Below are 17,573 nucleotides of genomic sequence, written 5' to 3' on the forward strand. Positions count from 1 at the left end.
CAACTTCTCTTTCTCTAAATTCAACTCTTTAAATTTAACTATCTCAACGGGGATTAGTAATCCATTACTTGTGCGACCCTTAATGGCTCAGGGATACAGCTAGCCGTGGGTTCACAACTCCTTGTGACTCGGAACAACAATTTCCGACTTACCCATCGAATCATGGTAAGAGCGTCTAGCAACATCGCCCCATGATTCCCTAGGTATCACTGATAGTGCCTGCAAGAACTAGTAGGTTTTGGTTAGCGTACAGTACGGGTCCCTTCATCTATATATCCCGATCGAATCAACAACCATTGGTACATCGAGAGTCGTTCGAGATTCGATAACTATGCAATGCATCTTGAAGATCAAATAGTGACATCGCATGTGCTACTAGGAAACCAAGTAACCTAAAGAACATCATGTACTCTGGCCAGAGATTTGTCACACTAATATCTCCTCAGATCGCATAGGATATCCACACTCGCAAGCATGTGGTGAATCCTTGACAACAAAGCATCGACTCCTATATGTGTCGTAACTGTACCCAATCTCGACACCTGATGACCCTCATAGAGTCGGTAAACGAGTCAAAGTACAGTACTAGCATATAGAGTCTCCATGATATTTCAAGTAGTAAGGACTAATGGTGTACAACCAAAACCGCGGACTTATCCACTCAATTAATGATAACCACTTAGAAAGTCCGGATAGGGTAGCTCGATCATTCATCATATGAATATCCATTTGCATGCTTTGAACATCTCTATGTTCCATACCAATGAAACGTGGTACTAGGCATCGTAAATGCTAGTCTCAATCTTGAGCGATCCTTATCCTTATTTGCGGACGGCTCAATTGACTAGAAACTGTTTAGAATATACAGTGATTATAAGATATGTTTCATGATAGTCATCCCAATGTACTATCACATCTTACATGCACTCTAGTATATTCAAGGTCTTCATCTAAACATCGTATAGTATGTCACAACATAATAATATGATAAAAGATAAAGTAAATGCCATTATAAAAGTGTAAATTATATTAAACAAAGATTGTGTACATATAGAGTCATCAAAGCCCTTAGCCACAAGTTGGCTAATCGGGTACCCACTCTTTCAGATAAAGAGCTGCAAGAACCAATGAATGAATCTTCCCCACATGAACAACTTTTCAATGATTCATCTCCTCCTGCTAAAGCTATTGAGAATGAGACTCTACCTCAAACTCTAGCAATGTTTGTTCACACAGCTCCTGAATCATCAACTCATCAGGACAAGGGTAAAGACAAAGTTGAAATGCTCACAACTACTCCTCCATCACCTCCTAAAGGACAAAAACAAGATCTTGCCCAGGCATATCTCTCATTCACTGACAAAGAACTTCCATCTCCAACCTCCACGGCTGATGATGATTGGTATCAAACTCTTTCTCAAATTGAGAACTCAGTCTATGCCATGTCCAAAACTGTCACCAGTCTTAAAGAAAATCAACAAACAACAACTAGAAACATCTCTTTTTTGAGACAATCGATGAATGCTGAGCTTGGAAAACTTCAATAAAAGCTTGCACTATTGGATAACCTCCTAGCAGATTCAAATCAACTGACTAGTTCACTGTCTCATCTGCAAAACTCTCATCAGTCTTTGGGGACAAAATTTGACAACTTAAATGGCTTTGTTCAATCCTTTCACTATTCAGTTCAGTCCAATTTTCAAGGGATTTCTCGGCAACTGAACTCTTTGGCTAGCATATCGCAGAATATCTTGCGAGCTCAACATGAAACTCAAGCTCTACACCGTTCTAACTCAGCAGCTCATCAGCCAACTCGAAGTTCATCATTTCACAGACCATCTTCCGATCGGAGATAGTTTATTTTCCTCACATCAAGAACTTTATATTATCTACTCTTGTATCTCTCCTTCGAGATCGATACCTCTCAGTTTATCAAAAAGGGGGAAAGAGTTCTTACGACCATGATTAACTTTGCATGACAATGTATATCAATTTATGATGATGACAACATATGAAAGAGTGGGTGCCCGGTTAGCCAACTTGTGGCTAAGGGCTTTTATGACTTTATGTATAAACAATCTTTGTTTAATATAATTTATACTTTTATATTGGCGTTTTCTTTATCTTTCTTCATATTGTTATATTATGATATACTATTGTTGCTTTGATAAAGACCTTGAATATACTATAGTGTAAGTAAGATGAGATAGTGAATATAAAGAGATCACTATCATGAGACACATCTTATAGTCACTGTATATTCTAAATAGTTCCTAGTCAATTGAGCTATCCGCAAATAAGGATAAGGATCGCTCGAGATTGAGACTAGCATTTGCGATGCCGAGTACCACGTTTCATTGGTATGGAACATAGAGATGTTCAAAGCATGCAAATGGATATTCATATGATGAATGATCGAACTACCCTATCCGGACTTTCCAAGTGGTTATCACTTATAAAGTGGATAAAGTCCGCGGTTTTGGTTGTACACCATTAGTCCTTACTACTTGAAACATCATGGAGACTCTATATACTAGTACTGTACTTTGACTCGTTTACCGACTCTGTGGGGGTCATCAGGTGTCGGGATTGGATACAGTTATGACATATATAGGAGTCGATGCTTGGTTGTCAAGGATTCACCACATGCTTGTGAGTATGGATATCCTATGCGATTTGAGGAGATATTAGTGTGACAAATCTCTGGCCAGAGTACATGATGTGCTTTAGGTTACTTGGTTTCCTAGTAGCACATGCGATGTCACTATTTGATCTTCAAGATACATTGCATAGTTATCGAATCTCGAACGACTCTCGATGTACCAATGGTTGTTGATTCGATCGGGATATATGGATGAAGGGACCGTACTGTACGCTAACCAAAACCTATTGGTTCTTGCAGGCACTATCAGTGATACCTATGGAATCATGGGGCGATGTTGCTAGGCGCTCTTACCATGATTCGATGGGTAAGTCGGAAATTGTTGTTCCGAGTCACAAGGAGTTGTGAGCCCACGGCTAGCTGTATCCCTGAACCATTGAGGGTTACACAAGTAATGGATTACTAAACCCCGTTGAGATAGTTAAATTTAACGAAAGAAAAGTTGGACTTCTTAACTAAAGGGAGTGAAATTTCCTAAAATGACATAGGGATGAGCATTTTTGGAAATCACTGAATTCGGATTCAGAAAAATTATCTTGACTTTAAAAGGTGCAGAAATGGTTTCTGTGCACATTGGTGAAATCAGTTTATCAATCGGAGTCATGATGAATTTTATATTAATTTCTATAATAAAAGGCTTGGCTTGTTGGGCTTAAGTTATGAATTATGGGCCCTAAGGAGTTAGAGTCCTAATAGAGATATAACTTAATCCAGTCTAGAAATTATATATAAATATATATGTGTAGTTTTCGAAATTAACACTTTGATTCTCTCATTGATTTTCGAAAGACACACTTAATATTCTAAGGGGAATTTCGAATTCTCCTCTCTCATTTTTGAAAAAATTCAGTCTGTGATTTTTCTGAAAAATTACATTCTGAATTGACAGATCAAATCTGTTTAATCTCTACGATAAACATCTAATTGATTTCTAGTGCAATCAATCAGAAGGTTTTATTTTTTTGTTCGTGGACCTAATTCCGGAGATTGATCGAGTAGTCATCGGTTCCTGTGATTTACAAGAAGAGCAGATTTAATCTGTTGGAGTCCATAATCAATCCATAGCTTGAAGAGGTAAAATATTTAATTGTGATTATTATTTTACTTGCATATTTTAATCGTAGGATTTGAAACCCATGATATGGAATCGTTCCATATAAAAATTTTTAAACTTCCGCTGCTCCGGGTATCACATCCGTTTGATCCGAGAACACGCATTCCAACTGTGGAGTTAGAGACAAGTTGTTCTTTGATCAAACGATTAAAATTAATCAATTGTACGAAATTTTTAGCCTTGGTTTTTCAAACAAAACGGAAAATTTTAAATTAATAATTTTGAAGGAAAAGGGGAATCACGGGCAGCGATTAGATCGCTACCCTTGCGCTGCCCAGGGCAGCGACGAGCTGCCCAACTCCACGTGGGCAGCCCTGTCCCACGTGGAGGTGGGGCTGCCCGGGAAAATTAAAATTTGATTTTTTTCCAGAATTTTAAAATTTTGAAATTTTAGTTTTTGGTCCGATCGAAAATTATTTTTGATTAGTTTACGAGGCATCGGGTCAAATTGTTTGAGTCCAAAATTTTTAAAATTAATTTTTGGAAAATTTATAAATTTTATCCGTTAAATTAGATTTTATAAAATTAATTATTTTGGTACAATTGATGATAAAATATGATCTTATGAGAGGATGAGATAAAATTTGATTTTATCTTTTTTAATTATGATGCCATTGCATGTTATCCAATTATTTAATTATTGAATTAATTATTGGATAAAAGGATGATCGATTGTCATGACCAATTTTGTAGGTGTATGTTAGGATATTTACATTTGTTTTTATTGTTGTTGGGTTTTTTTAATGGGCTTGGTTTATGGCCCAATTTGAATGGTCATTTTTAATAAAAAGTGGGCCTGGTTTATGGCCCGTTCCCACCTTTAAATATGTATCCCCTACTTGTCATCGAAATTTATTGTAAATTTATTAGATTTAGTGGGAGATAAAGATTTGAAGACAAAGGTGGGCCCAGCAGACAATAAAGACCAAAAAAATGTAAATTGGAAGCTCAATTTAATATGATTGCATTGCATACTTGCATATCACCTAGGATTGGACTTAGACTCGTGATTGGCAACCACGGGTCGATTAGTTATTGGGGTCGATCATCCTTTAAATAATATATGATATTATTGTTGTATGCATGTTTAGACTAAATTGTATGAATCCCGCAAGCATACAAACATTAAAATGATGAGACAATTTTTCAAAATTAAAAATCCCTCATTTTAAATATGATTTAAAATTGATATCAAGATTTATAAAAGGAAATTTAAATATTGTTTAAATGTTCTTACCTTCCATCAACGATCAATGTATGAGATGCTACCCGCGGGCACGGTCCGGCTCATATTATTGGGGGGGCCCGTTCATCGGAAAGTTGTACATTGGATCGACACATGTTGTAAGTTGGGTGGAACTCCCATGGGATTGGCTCATATTATTGGGGATCCACATGGCGACCGTCCATCACAACTTAATATTTATGGGTTATCTTGACATGTCACAATAAACGACGTCATATTATTGGGCCCTTATTGGACATGAGGTAAAAACATGGGGGTTGCTTTGGAAGCAATTGAGCTCTACCTTTTGAAAATTATGGTTGGCTGATATTATTCGGGACTATAGTTTGTCAATTGGACTCCATGTTCCCACTAAGAAAACTAGTTTCTCGTTTTCACTAGAGAGTAGTGAAATCGTCAAAATAGTGGGAGTGAAATTCATAAAATTAAATCTCGCCATATTTTATGTCTTAGTAAACTAATTAAACAATCACTGATTATTGTCTGTTTCTTTTCAGTATTTCATTACGATGAATTTGCGTAATCCACTATTCTCAATTCTCGAACAAAACAAATTGACTGGCGCAAACTATACGGAATGGTTCCGTAAGTTAAAGATTGTTCTTAGTTCGAAAAAGGCTTTCTACGTGTTCGAAAAGCCTCCTCCGAAGGAAGCCCCGGCTGATACGAGTCCGGAAGAGTTGGAAAAACTTGACAAATGGTGGGACCATGTTGTCAAGGCCAAAAGTTACATGCAGGACTCGATGTTTGATGAACTTCAGAGGCGATTTGAGGATGCAGTGAATGCTGCTGACATTCACATGGCACTCAAGGAACTTTTTGGAGCTCAGTCGAGATCCGAGAGATATGCGACTGTCAAAGAGCTCATGACATGCCGCATGCGAGATGGGACTTCGGTCCGTGAGAATGGGGTACACATGATTGGGCTCATTGAAAACTTGGTAAAACTCGATCTGACATTAGAGCACGGACTGAATGCGGACTTGTTACTTCTTTCACTTCCTTCGTCGTTTGACGGCTTTGTAATGAACTTCAATATGAACAAGATGGAGACCACCCTTGAAGAGATGGTCAATATGCTTGTCACATATGAAGCCACATTAAATAGGGATAAACCGGTACTCTTAGTTGGCTCCTCTTCTAACTCGAAGAAGGGGCCAAGTGGAAAGGGTAGGAAACGTTCTGCCCCACCCAAGAAAACAGTACCAAAGAAGAAGAGAAAGACAAAGGCTTCAAACGGGAACAAAAATGAAGATATTTGCCATCACTGCAAGAAACTCGGTCATTGGAAACGTAACTGCAAAGAATATCTCAAGCAGTTGCGAACTGCAAAGGGTATGTTTTACATTGAAATAAATATTTTGCTTAATACTACTTCTTGGGTATTGGATACCGGATGTGGATCTTACATTTGCAATGATTTGCAGGTGATGACAAGAAGTCGTAAGATTAGGATAGGTGAGACCCAGCTGAGGCTCGGAAATGGTTCTAGAGTTGAAGCTAAAGCTGTGGGAGACATTTATTTAGTTTTGCAGAACGATTTTAAGTTATTTTTGAGAGATGTTTTATTTGTGCCAGATTTAGTTAAAAACATTATTCTATTTCTATGCTTGATAGAGATGGTTTTTCTTGTAATTTTGTGAATGAGATTTGCAATATTTACAAGAATGAATGTTTGATTGGATGTGGACAACTTGAAAACGATCTATATAACTTAAAATTAAAAGACGTTCCAATTAATTATGTTGATAAACCGGTAACAACAAACAAAAGGAAAAATGATAGTCAAAACCAGGCAAACCTTTGGCATGCTAGGCTAGGTCATATTTCCTCAAGGAGGATGAACAAGCTAGTGGGAGAGGGCATGTTTGATATGTCTGATATTAACTCTCTACCTACTTGTGAGTCCTGCCTAAAAGGAAAAATGACTAAATCTCCTTTTAAAGGAAAACCTGAGCGTAGTCAAAATCTGTTGGATTTGATCCATAAAGATGTTTGCGGACCATTTAGTATCGGTACTAAATTTGGTCACACCTACTTCATTACCTTTACTGATGATTATTCTAGGTATGAGTATTTATATTTAATGAAATATAAGTCTGAATCATTTGAAAAGTTCAAAGAATTCAAGGCTGAAGTAGAAAACAAACTAGGTAAAAGTATTAAAGCTCTTCGATCGGATCGAGGTGGAGAATACTTAAGTACCGAGTTTTTGAGCTATCTAAAAGAGAATGGGATTCTCTCTCAGTGGACTCCTCCTATGACACCTCAGCTAAATGGTGTCTCGGAGCGTCGCAATCGAACTTTGTTGAACATGGTTCGATCCATGATGAGCTTCACTGAGCTTCCACCTTCGTTTTGGGGCTATGCGCTTGAAACGACGGTAATGCTGTTGAACAATGTCCACACAAAAGCAGTGAATAAAACTCCATACGAGTTATGGAATGACAAAGCTCCTAAGTATTCGTACTTGAGGATTTGGGGATGTCTTGCTTACGTGAAGCAGACAGTGGGAGATAAGTTGGATAGTCGATTCACCTTATGTTATTTTGTAGGATATCCAAAGAATTCAATCGGATATTACTTCTATCATCCTACTGAAACAAAAGTGTTTGTTTCAAGAAATGCCACCTTCATGGAGAAGGAGTTCTTATTAGATAAGAAAGGCAAGATGATGGAACTCGAGGAAATTCAAGAAGAACCAGAGATACGAAATAACGATCCCACACCACAGGAACATATAGAGGACACGCCTATTCCTAGAAGATCCGAGAGGACTTCTAGACCTCCTATTCGATATGGTCTGCTTTTTGAAGGGGATCAAAGTGAACCCGTCATTGGATGTGATCCAAGAAACTTCAAGGAAGCAATTTTTGATGCGGATTCGAATTTATGGCTTGAAGCTATGCAGTCGGAAATGGATTCGATGCATACAAATCAAGTTTGGTCTTTAGTAGATCCTCCCGATGGAATTGTTCCAATAGGGTGTAAATGGATCTACAAGAGAAAACTTGGGCCTGATGGTAAGGCACTGACCTACAAGGCACGATTGGTCGCAAAAGGTTATACTCAAAGACAAGGAGTTGACTATGATGAAACCTTTTCACCAGTCGCAATGTTCAAGTCCATAAGAATCCTTATTGCCATAGCAGCATGGTATGACTATGAGATATGGAAAATGGATGTGAAGACTGCATTTCTTAATGAAAACATTAAGGAAGAGATCTATATGATGCAGCCTGAGGGATTCACATCTATGGGAAGCGAGCATAAGGTATGCAAGATTCAGAGATCAATTTATGGTCTCAAACAAGCATCAAGAAATTGGAACCAGAAATGAAACGACCCTAACTACTAGACTAAAAAATAATTTAAATGAAAATTTGCGGATTTTTAAAAAAAATTTGCCATGACTTGTTTGCAAAGCAAACAACCCATCTTAACCCAGTCAACAATTCAAATAAGGAAAGAAAAACTGACTTAAAAACTCAAGTGCGCTAATCATAAACATGCAATCCTAGTAACCACCTCCCGGTTACAGCATAAAGTAAACTAAGGCATTTAAAAGTTCGCAATAATCATAAACATGCATAGGTGTAGACATACTACAAATTCATCAACTGTAGCACAGGGAATGCACATCCTGGCTATAAATACTGAAAGTACTCAAATAACTGTTCATTATTACATAACAGAGTAATGTGCGGAAAAACGTAAACATAAAGAAGCAACGGTCACTGGGCCTTGCACCGCCGATGGCCTCATCACAGTAGATCATGCCCCTCCATCTCAACAACAGTCTCCTCACCTGCAAACATTCAAGCATAGTGAGTCTAAAGACTCAACAAGTATAAACAGTGTAATAACAAGGGTTTAAAATACGTGATGCAATAGCTCAACTTTAACTGTAATATGCATGAAACTAGAAGGTATAGAAAACATGCACTGATGAACTCACGCTATAAAAGAATTTCAACTTCTTAACATCAACCTCATACTTTACTTAACCTCATGCATGACTGACTGACATCAACGTAAGACGAGTCAACTGAAATAATGAAACTTTAACTTTTAAACTTTTCTTTTCCTTTTTTTTTTCCTCATAGAAATCAGTTCCTTGATTTGTGACCCTCTGTTTCGATCATGATCATGGCAGCAGTGCACTATGCCGGCAAGACGACGAGATTTCTCCCGACGAACTTAACCCCTCTGTGGCAAGGAGACCGAGATAACTCCCGATCCCACATTTCCCCTCTGTGGCAAGGAGACCGAGATTACTCCCGATCCCACATTGCCCTCTGTGGCAAGGATAAACAAGATGTCTCTTGCTCCCTACCCAAACCTCTATAACCTCTTGGTGAGTAGACCGAGGCATCCCCCGGCCTAGCAACACTTCTTTGTCACAAACAAATCACTTCATTCAAAAACATTTACTTTCTTTTCCTTTTCATTCATCAAGACTCGACTCACCCCTCTTTATAGCATGCAAAACAAGAAAACTTCCTTTCACTTTATGAAACTCAAGAACATGTCATATGCACACGAATAGGCAACCTTTAAGACATGAGACTCAACTCAAAAATGTGGGTGTAAGGTGGATAAGTGGCTGCCCCTAAGACAAAAGAAACACTTCACTCAACCATTTCCCTCAAACTTGACGTAGCCCGAGCAAGAGAACCGTAAGACCCTAAACTTTGTCATGCCTTAACCAAAACCCGTCCCGCTTGAACCAACACTTAACAAACACTTCAAATTACCCCTAGGAATAGGTGGTAACATCAAATGATCAAATGAGCTAATTGACAAGACAAGAAAATTGGACAGCCACTTTTTACAAAGAAAAATCTGCACCTACACCTCCAACTTAAAAGACTCATAACTTGGTCCAAACTTATCCGAAATAAGCCCATTTTATACCGACACGACCACAACATCATGAACTTTACTATGGTACAGCCCTAACCCTGCCCAGACCTCAGCCAAGACCTGCCCTGCCCCGTGAACAGTACTGCCCTGCACACTCAACAATACCCAACTTACCTCTAACTCAAAAAATTCAACCCCATAACCCTCTTTCCTCAACTTTTCTCCATACCAAACAACAATACACCTCAAATAACATCTCTTAAGACTTATCCCAAGCACTTGGGCAACACCCAACCACACTTTCACCTCACATTTCGAAAATTTCAAATATCAAGCATCAAAAGCTTCAAAATGTTGGGCAATCACACAAGACTCATGCAAATCAATTAAATGCCTCAACATCAATTCAATTCCAGCCCTTACACATGCAAAACATCAAAATTTAGGGCACTTCACTTCTGAATTTTCGAAATTATGCAAACCCAAACATAAAAATCCATGCCATAGCTTCTAAATTCATCATTTAATCACATAAACACCAATCATATGCAACAATAAAAAAAAAAACAGCCCAACCTCTACCATATCATGCTAAAAACCGAACACATACATACATATACATCATGCATTTCGAAATTTTGCAAAAGAAACTTAAGGGTGGGGGTAGATATTGCTTGAATGAGAGCCCAAGAACAAAGCTATACTTGCCTTCAACCTTGACTACCCAAAAATTCGAAAATAAAAGGAAAGGAGAGCTGAAACTTCAAGCTAACACCAAGCTAAGCTTCTTGAGAAGCTTCTCCGGCAGCTGGAGGTGGCGGACGGCGGCTGGGCGGCGGCTGGAGGTGGAGGAGGGGAGGCCGAAAGGAAACTCAAAGGGGAAGGGGGCGGCTACTTAGGGTTAGAATGGGGCTAGGGTTTAGATTTAGGTTGTAGTGTGCATTTTAGAGGGAAAATAAAAGGAGAATGTATTGTGTGTAGTGTTTTAAAGTTGCTATTGTACTTGTAAAAGTGCTACTTGTACTATTACAAGCCTTTACCTCAAAATTTTTGCACCTTTAAAACTTCTAAGTTTAAAATTTCAACTCTCAACATTTTAATTGAAATTACACTAGTCCGGATTTAATAAAATCCTATTTTATGAAAATTTTAGGAAATAATCCAAGAAAATGATAAAATTGCTTTTTGACCCCTAAAAATTCAAAATTTACATTTTTGGCCAAAAACCCCTTTTTCCTCTAACTTAAAATCTTAAAATCGAAAGTCTTGAAAATATACCACCGAAGCCCACCATCGTCACCTGCCGGTACAGAAACTCACTAAACCAAACAATTCAAGGCATTTAATTCAAATAATTCGAGCACTTCTATCTTTAACTAAAACTTAAACAATTAACTTCAAGAAATTAAAAATATAAATACTGAAAATAATTTTTGGCATGATATTAGAATTTTAGAAGTTCTTGGTGTTACAAGAAATATGATGAAACAATAAAGGACTTTGGTTTCATCAAGAACCCGGAGGAACCGTGCGTGTACAAGAAAATAGTTAAGGATGCTTTGACGTTCTTAGTACTTTATGTTGATGACATTCTACTAATTGGGAATGATGTAGGGATGTTGCAGTCAACAAAGATATGGTTATCAGGTAGATTCTCGATGAAGGACTTGGGTGAGGCGTCCTATATTCTGAGAATACAGATCTATAGAGATAGATCTAAGAGAATGATAGGACTCACTCAAACGACCTACATCGACACCATATTAAAGAGGTTTTCTATGGATGAGTCCAAGAGAGGACATCTACCTATGTATCATGGAGTTTCTCTATCCAAGTCTATGTCTCCCAAGACTGACGAAGAGATAGAGAAAATGACACACGTACCATATGCATCAGCCATATGTAGTATCATGTATGAGATGATATCTACCAGACCGGATGTAGCATTTGCTCTGAGTGTCACGAGCAGATATCAGGCCGACCCCGGTCAAATGCATTGGAAAGCCGTGAAGGATATTCTTAAGTACTTGAGAAGGACTAAGAATATATTCATGGTTTATGGGGGAATATAATTGAAATTGGAAGGCTATACCGACTCTAGCTTCCAAAGTGACGTGGATGACTCGAAGTCAACCTCTGGATTTGTATTCATGCTTAATTCCTGAAGCTGTTGGTCCAGTCCCAGTGTACTGCGACAACACTGGTGCCATTGCTCAGGCAAAGGAACCAAGGTCTCATCAAAGATCCAAACACATACTGAGAAAATACCACATCATCCGGGAGATCGTGGAAAGAGGAGACATCACTGTCGAGAGAGTGGCCTCTGCAGACAATATCGCTGATCCACTTACTAAGCCCTTGCCAGGTCCATTATTTGACAAATATCGCGAAGCAATGGGATTACGTAGTATGACTAGTTGGCTTTAGGGCAAGTGGGAGATTGAAAGAGTGGGTGCCCGGTTAGCCAACTTGTGGCTAAGGGCTTTTATGACTCTATGTATAAACAATCTTTGTTTAATATAATTTACACTTTTATATTGATGTTTTCTTTATCTTTCTTCATATTGTTATATTATGATATACTATTGTTGCTTTGATAAAGACCTTGAATATACTATAGTGAAAGTAAGATGAGATAGTGAATATAGAGAGATCACTATCATGAGACACATCTTATAGTCACTGTATATTCTAAATAGTTCCTAGTCAATTGAGCTATCCGCAAATAAGGATAAGGATCGCTCGAGATTGAGACTAGCATTTGCGATGCCGAGTACCACGTTTCATTGGTATGGAACATAGAGATGTTCAAAGCATGCAAATGGATATTCATATGATGAATGATCGAACTACCCTATCCGAACTTTCCAAGTGGTTATCACTTATCGAGTTGATAAAGTCCGCGGTTTTGGTTGTACACCATTAGTCCTTACGACTTGAAACATCATGGAGACTCTATATACTAGTACTGTACTTTGACTCGTTTATCGACTCTGTGGGGGTCATCAGGTGTCGGGATTGGGTACAGTTACTCCACATATAGGAGTTGATGCTTTGTTGTCAAGGATTCACCACATGCTTGTGAGTATGGATATCCTATGCGATCTGAGGAGATATTAGTGTGACAAATCTCTGGCCAGAGTACATGATGTGCTTTAGGTTACTTGGTTTCCTAGTAGCACATGCGATGTCACTATTTGATCTTCAAGATGCATTGCATAGTTATCGAATCTCGAACGACTCTCGATGTACCAATGGTTGTTGATTCGATCGGGATATATGGAAGAAGGGACCGTACTGTACGCTAACCAAAACCTACTGCTTCTTGCAGGCACTATCAGTGATACCTAGGGAATCATGAGGTGATGTTGCTAGGTGCTCTTACCATGATTCGATGGGTACGTCAGAAATTGTTGTTCCGAGTCTCAAGGAGTTGTGAGCCTACAGATAGCTGTATCCCTGAACCATTAAGGGTTACACAAGTAATGGATTACTAAACCCCGTTGAGATAGTTAAATTTAAAGAGTTAAATTTAACGAAAGAGAAGTTGGACTTCTTAACTAAAGGGAGTGGAATTTCCTAAAATGACATAGGGATGGGCATTTTTGAAAATCAATGAATTCGGATTCAGAAAAATTATCTTGACTTTAAAAGGTGCAGAAATGGTTTCTGTGCACATTGGTGAAATCAGTTTATCAATCGGAGTCATGATTAATTTTATATTAATTTCTATAATAACAGGCTTGGCTTGTTGGGATTAAGTTATGGATTATGGGCCCTAAAGAGTTAGAGTCCTAATACAGATATAACTTAATCCAGTCTAAAAATTATATATATATATATATATATATATATATATATATGTGTAGTTTTCGAAATTAACACTTTGATTCTCTCCTTGATTTTCGAAATACACACTTAATATTCTAAGGGGAATTTCGAATTCTCCTCTCTCCTTTTTGAGAAAATTCAGTCTGTGATTTTTCTGAAAAATTACATTCTGAATTGACAGATCAAATCTGTTTAATCTCTAAGATAAACATCTGATTGATTTCTAGTGCAATCAATCAAAAGGTTTTAGTTTTCTGTTCATGGACCTAATTCCGGAGATTGATCGAGTAGTCATCGGTTCCTGGAATTTACAAGAAGAGCAGATTTAATCTGTTGGAGTCCATAATCAAGCCATAGCTTGAAGAGGTAAAATATTTAATTGTGATTATTATTTTACTTGCATATTTTAATCGTAGGATTTGATACCCATGATATGGAATCGTTCCATATAAAATTTTTAAACTTTCGCTGCTTCGGGTATCACATCCGTTTGATCCGAGAACACGCGTTCCAACAACATATATATCAGTTTATGATATGACAAACTGAAATGTTTTGATAAACACCAAAAAGGGGGAAATTGTTGGGAAATTTAGTTTTGGTATTTACAAAAGAAAGCCAAACTACTTAAGCAATGACAAAAGGCTAAACTGATATTCAGGAAATGATGACGTCATGATGACCTATAGGTACAGTTTACAGTGCTAAACCGAAATGCTAAACTGAACCGTAAACGATCACTCAATAAGGACACAATTTAGTTTACCTCGCTAAACTGAATCCATTAGTCACGCAAAAAGGAACACAATTCAGTTTACCTCGCTAAACTGAATCCATCAGTCCATCCTTACTCAACTGATTGTTTCATATATACAAAGCAGTTTACCTTGCTAAACTGAATCCATCAGTTTATCCTTGTCAAACTGATTGCGTTAAGTATTCACAACAGTTCACTGCCATACTATTTCCGAATAAGATCATCCGTACTCTGACATCTCTGCAGAATTTAGTGCCGTGATACTAAGGGAATGTCGGCGTCAGAGATCGTTGATGATAGTGACAAATCCAACGGGAATAATTTGAATCCCATCTGAAGAACATTTTGAAATTATGACCGTTGGCTATCCAAAGAGTATAAATAGGGATCTTGATCAAGTTCAGAAAACAACTAATGTGCTGATATCTCTGCTATTGCTACAAGAACGAAAAGCATCTTACGCTCAAGATTTGATCAAGAAACTCGAAAGCACAGACACTCAAAAGCATTATTTTGACCATTGAAGGGTCGATCTTTGTGTTAAAAGATTTTGAGTTGTATTTATTCTACTGTACGATCAGTCTAGGACTGAAACCAAGGTTTTATACTATGAGTTCTTGTTTAGGTCGTGTCTAAGTCCTAAATTGGATTGGGTTTATGCAAATCATCTGTATAAATCAAAGTCTTCTAGTGATATTCTTTCGAGGTGGAAGAAGGGGTGACGTAGGAGTGTTTGAAATCTCCGAACATCCATAAACAATTACTTGTGTCATTTCAGTTTACCTACCATTATCACCCACCCCAAAACTGATTTACACTCAGTGTTTTAAATCTGTAGCTTGACATCTTTCCGCACACACTTTGTTTGACAAACTACATTTGACACTAAGATAAGCCTTGAACTCATTCTATAAATCGATCGAGTTCCATACTTTATCCTAAACTGCTTGAAAGTATATTCACCCCCCCTCTAGACTTTCAACTGATCCTAACAAAATCCGTCTTATAGAGTTGACTCGCTAGACAATCTCACGATAGTATTTATGTTAAGAGCAATGCTACATGTACAACCAAATTTGTACAACAATTTTTACACCACAAAAAATCAATACAAAATTTTAATTTATCAAATCTCAAGATACATTGAATGCAAAATCTCACGATATCATATCAAAATATCACGAGATAATAACAAAATATCACGACATAATTGTTGTAAATATCGCTGTACGATATATTGGTTGTACCTCTAGCATTATTCTTGTGTTAATTTTGTTTCGAATTATAATTACTCCAATATATATGTAATTATAAAAACAAATACTCAAAGCATTGCTGTTGGATTCCTTTCAACAAATACTATCCCCCCGGCTCTGATACCAAAGCACACAATAGGATTCTAAGGGGATAAGGAATATCAAAGAAATAATAATAAAAAACTTTTAAAAAACAATAAATAATTGAAAAACACAATGATTAATAAAAACAAAAAATATAATATAATTATAAACATGGAAGTGACACAATGAAGCGACACAATATTCTCACAATAATTCAAAGCATTAAAAAATGGTTCCTATTAAAAGAAATCCAAGGTAATAAAATATAAATAATAAATATATTGGGTTTTACAATACCACTTTTATAATACGGAATTTAAATGCGGAAATTAAATTACAGAAAATAAATTGCTGGAATTTAAATATAGTGGGTTTTATAACACCAATAATATTTATATATATATATATATATATATATATATATATATATATATATTGAAATGCATATGTCCTAATACTACTCAATTTTTTTAATATAAATAAGTAAATATTTAAATATTTAATATAACATATATTTAAAATCATGCGTCCAAAAATGAATAAATAAATAAATAACTAATACTTAATATAATATATATATACTTAAAACGTAAAAATATATATATAGATATATTAAGTAATTACTTTCTAAAATAATTATAAACATTAACAATTTTCCATAAAAATGTTCCAACTAAAATCCATAATAAGAATTTGCAACCCATAAATAAATCATAAAACATGTGCGAAAAACATAATAATATCCAATTCACTAAAAATATGACTAGAGCGATGGTCACGGGCTAGCCAACTGTCGGGATCTCATACGTCCTCACCGCCAGTCGGGGCAATATGCTCTACATCAGTGTCTACCTGCTCACCTGCATCATTTAAGTCTAGTGAGCCTAGAGACTTAGCACGCTCTATCTCATAATAACAACATGATAAAAAATAATGCATCACGCAACACATGCACTATACATAATAAATAATATATATACATGCATGTCTTAAATACATAGCTCATGGTCATCTCATAACATAACATACATACTCATAACATAATCATCATGCATCATAATTAGGGCATATCATTATTTAAAAACTCTGAAGGTTATATCCATGCCGTGTGACCGTGTAAATGATTGATCAATCAAAGAACCAACGTACATGGCGGTGGGATCTCCACCTCTTGTCCCTTCACCAGGATGACCCTAGATCCGTAGGCAAATCATCATAACATATGGAAAGGAAATCGGGCCCCAGTATCCCGACTCTCAGTCTCGTACTCTATGGAAAGGGCTCTGGGCCTAGGTATCACATCCCCAATCCCGTAATTGTCACACACCCACTTTAACTTCCTTAAAATATTTTTATGCCCAACAACATACATATACATTATCATGCACATCATAAAAATCATTCATGATCTTATTTTTTTCATAAAATATTGCCCGTAAACACATATTTAATTATTTAATAATAAATATAAAAATAATACTTTTTCATACTTAAAATATTCATACAATAATTAAATATATATTTACGGATCATGCATAATTTTTATGGATTGGTTCAGGCTGCTGACTCCTTAGACTTAAGCTCATTAACTTATATTTAAGCTCAAATAATTTATTCAAGCCCAATAAGACATATCTGGCCCAATGGGCCCAATATCCCAAAAACTGATCCAATAAATTCTATTGGCTCTAGGGCCATAAAAATTATTGGACTTACTTAAATAATTATTTAAGCCCAATAACTTAAACCCATGAATC

This window comes from Henckelia pumila, chromosome 1, assembly GCF_033568475.1.
Source record: "Henckelia pumila isolate YLH828 chromosome 1, ASM3356847v2, whole genome shotgun sequence".
Taxonomy (NCBI): Eukaryota; Viridiplantae; Streptophyta; class Magnoliopsida; order Lamiales; family Gesneriaceae; genus Henckelia; species Henckelia pumila.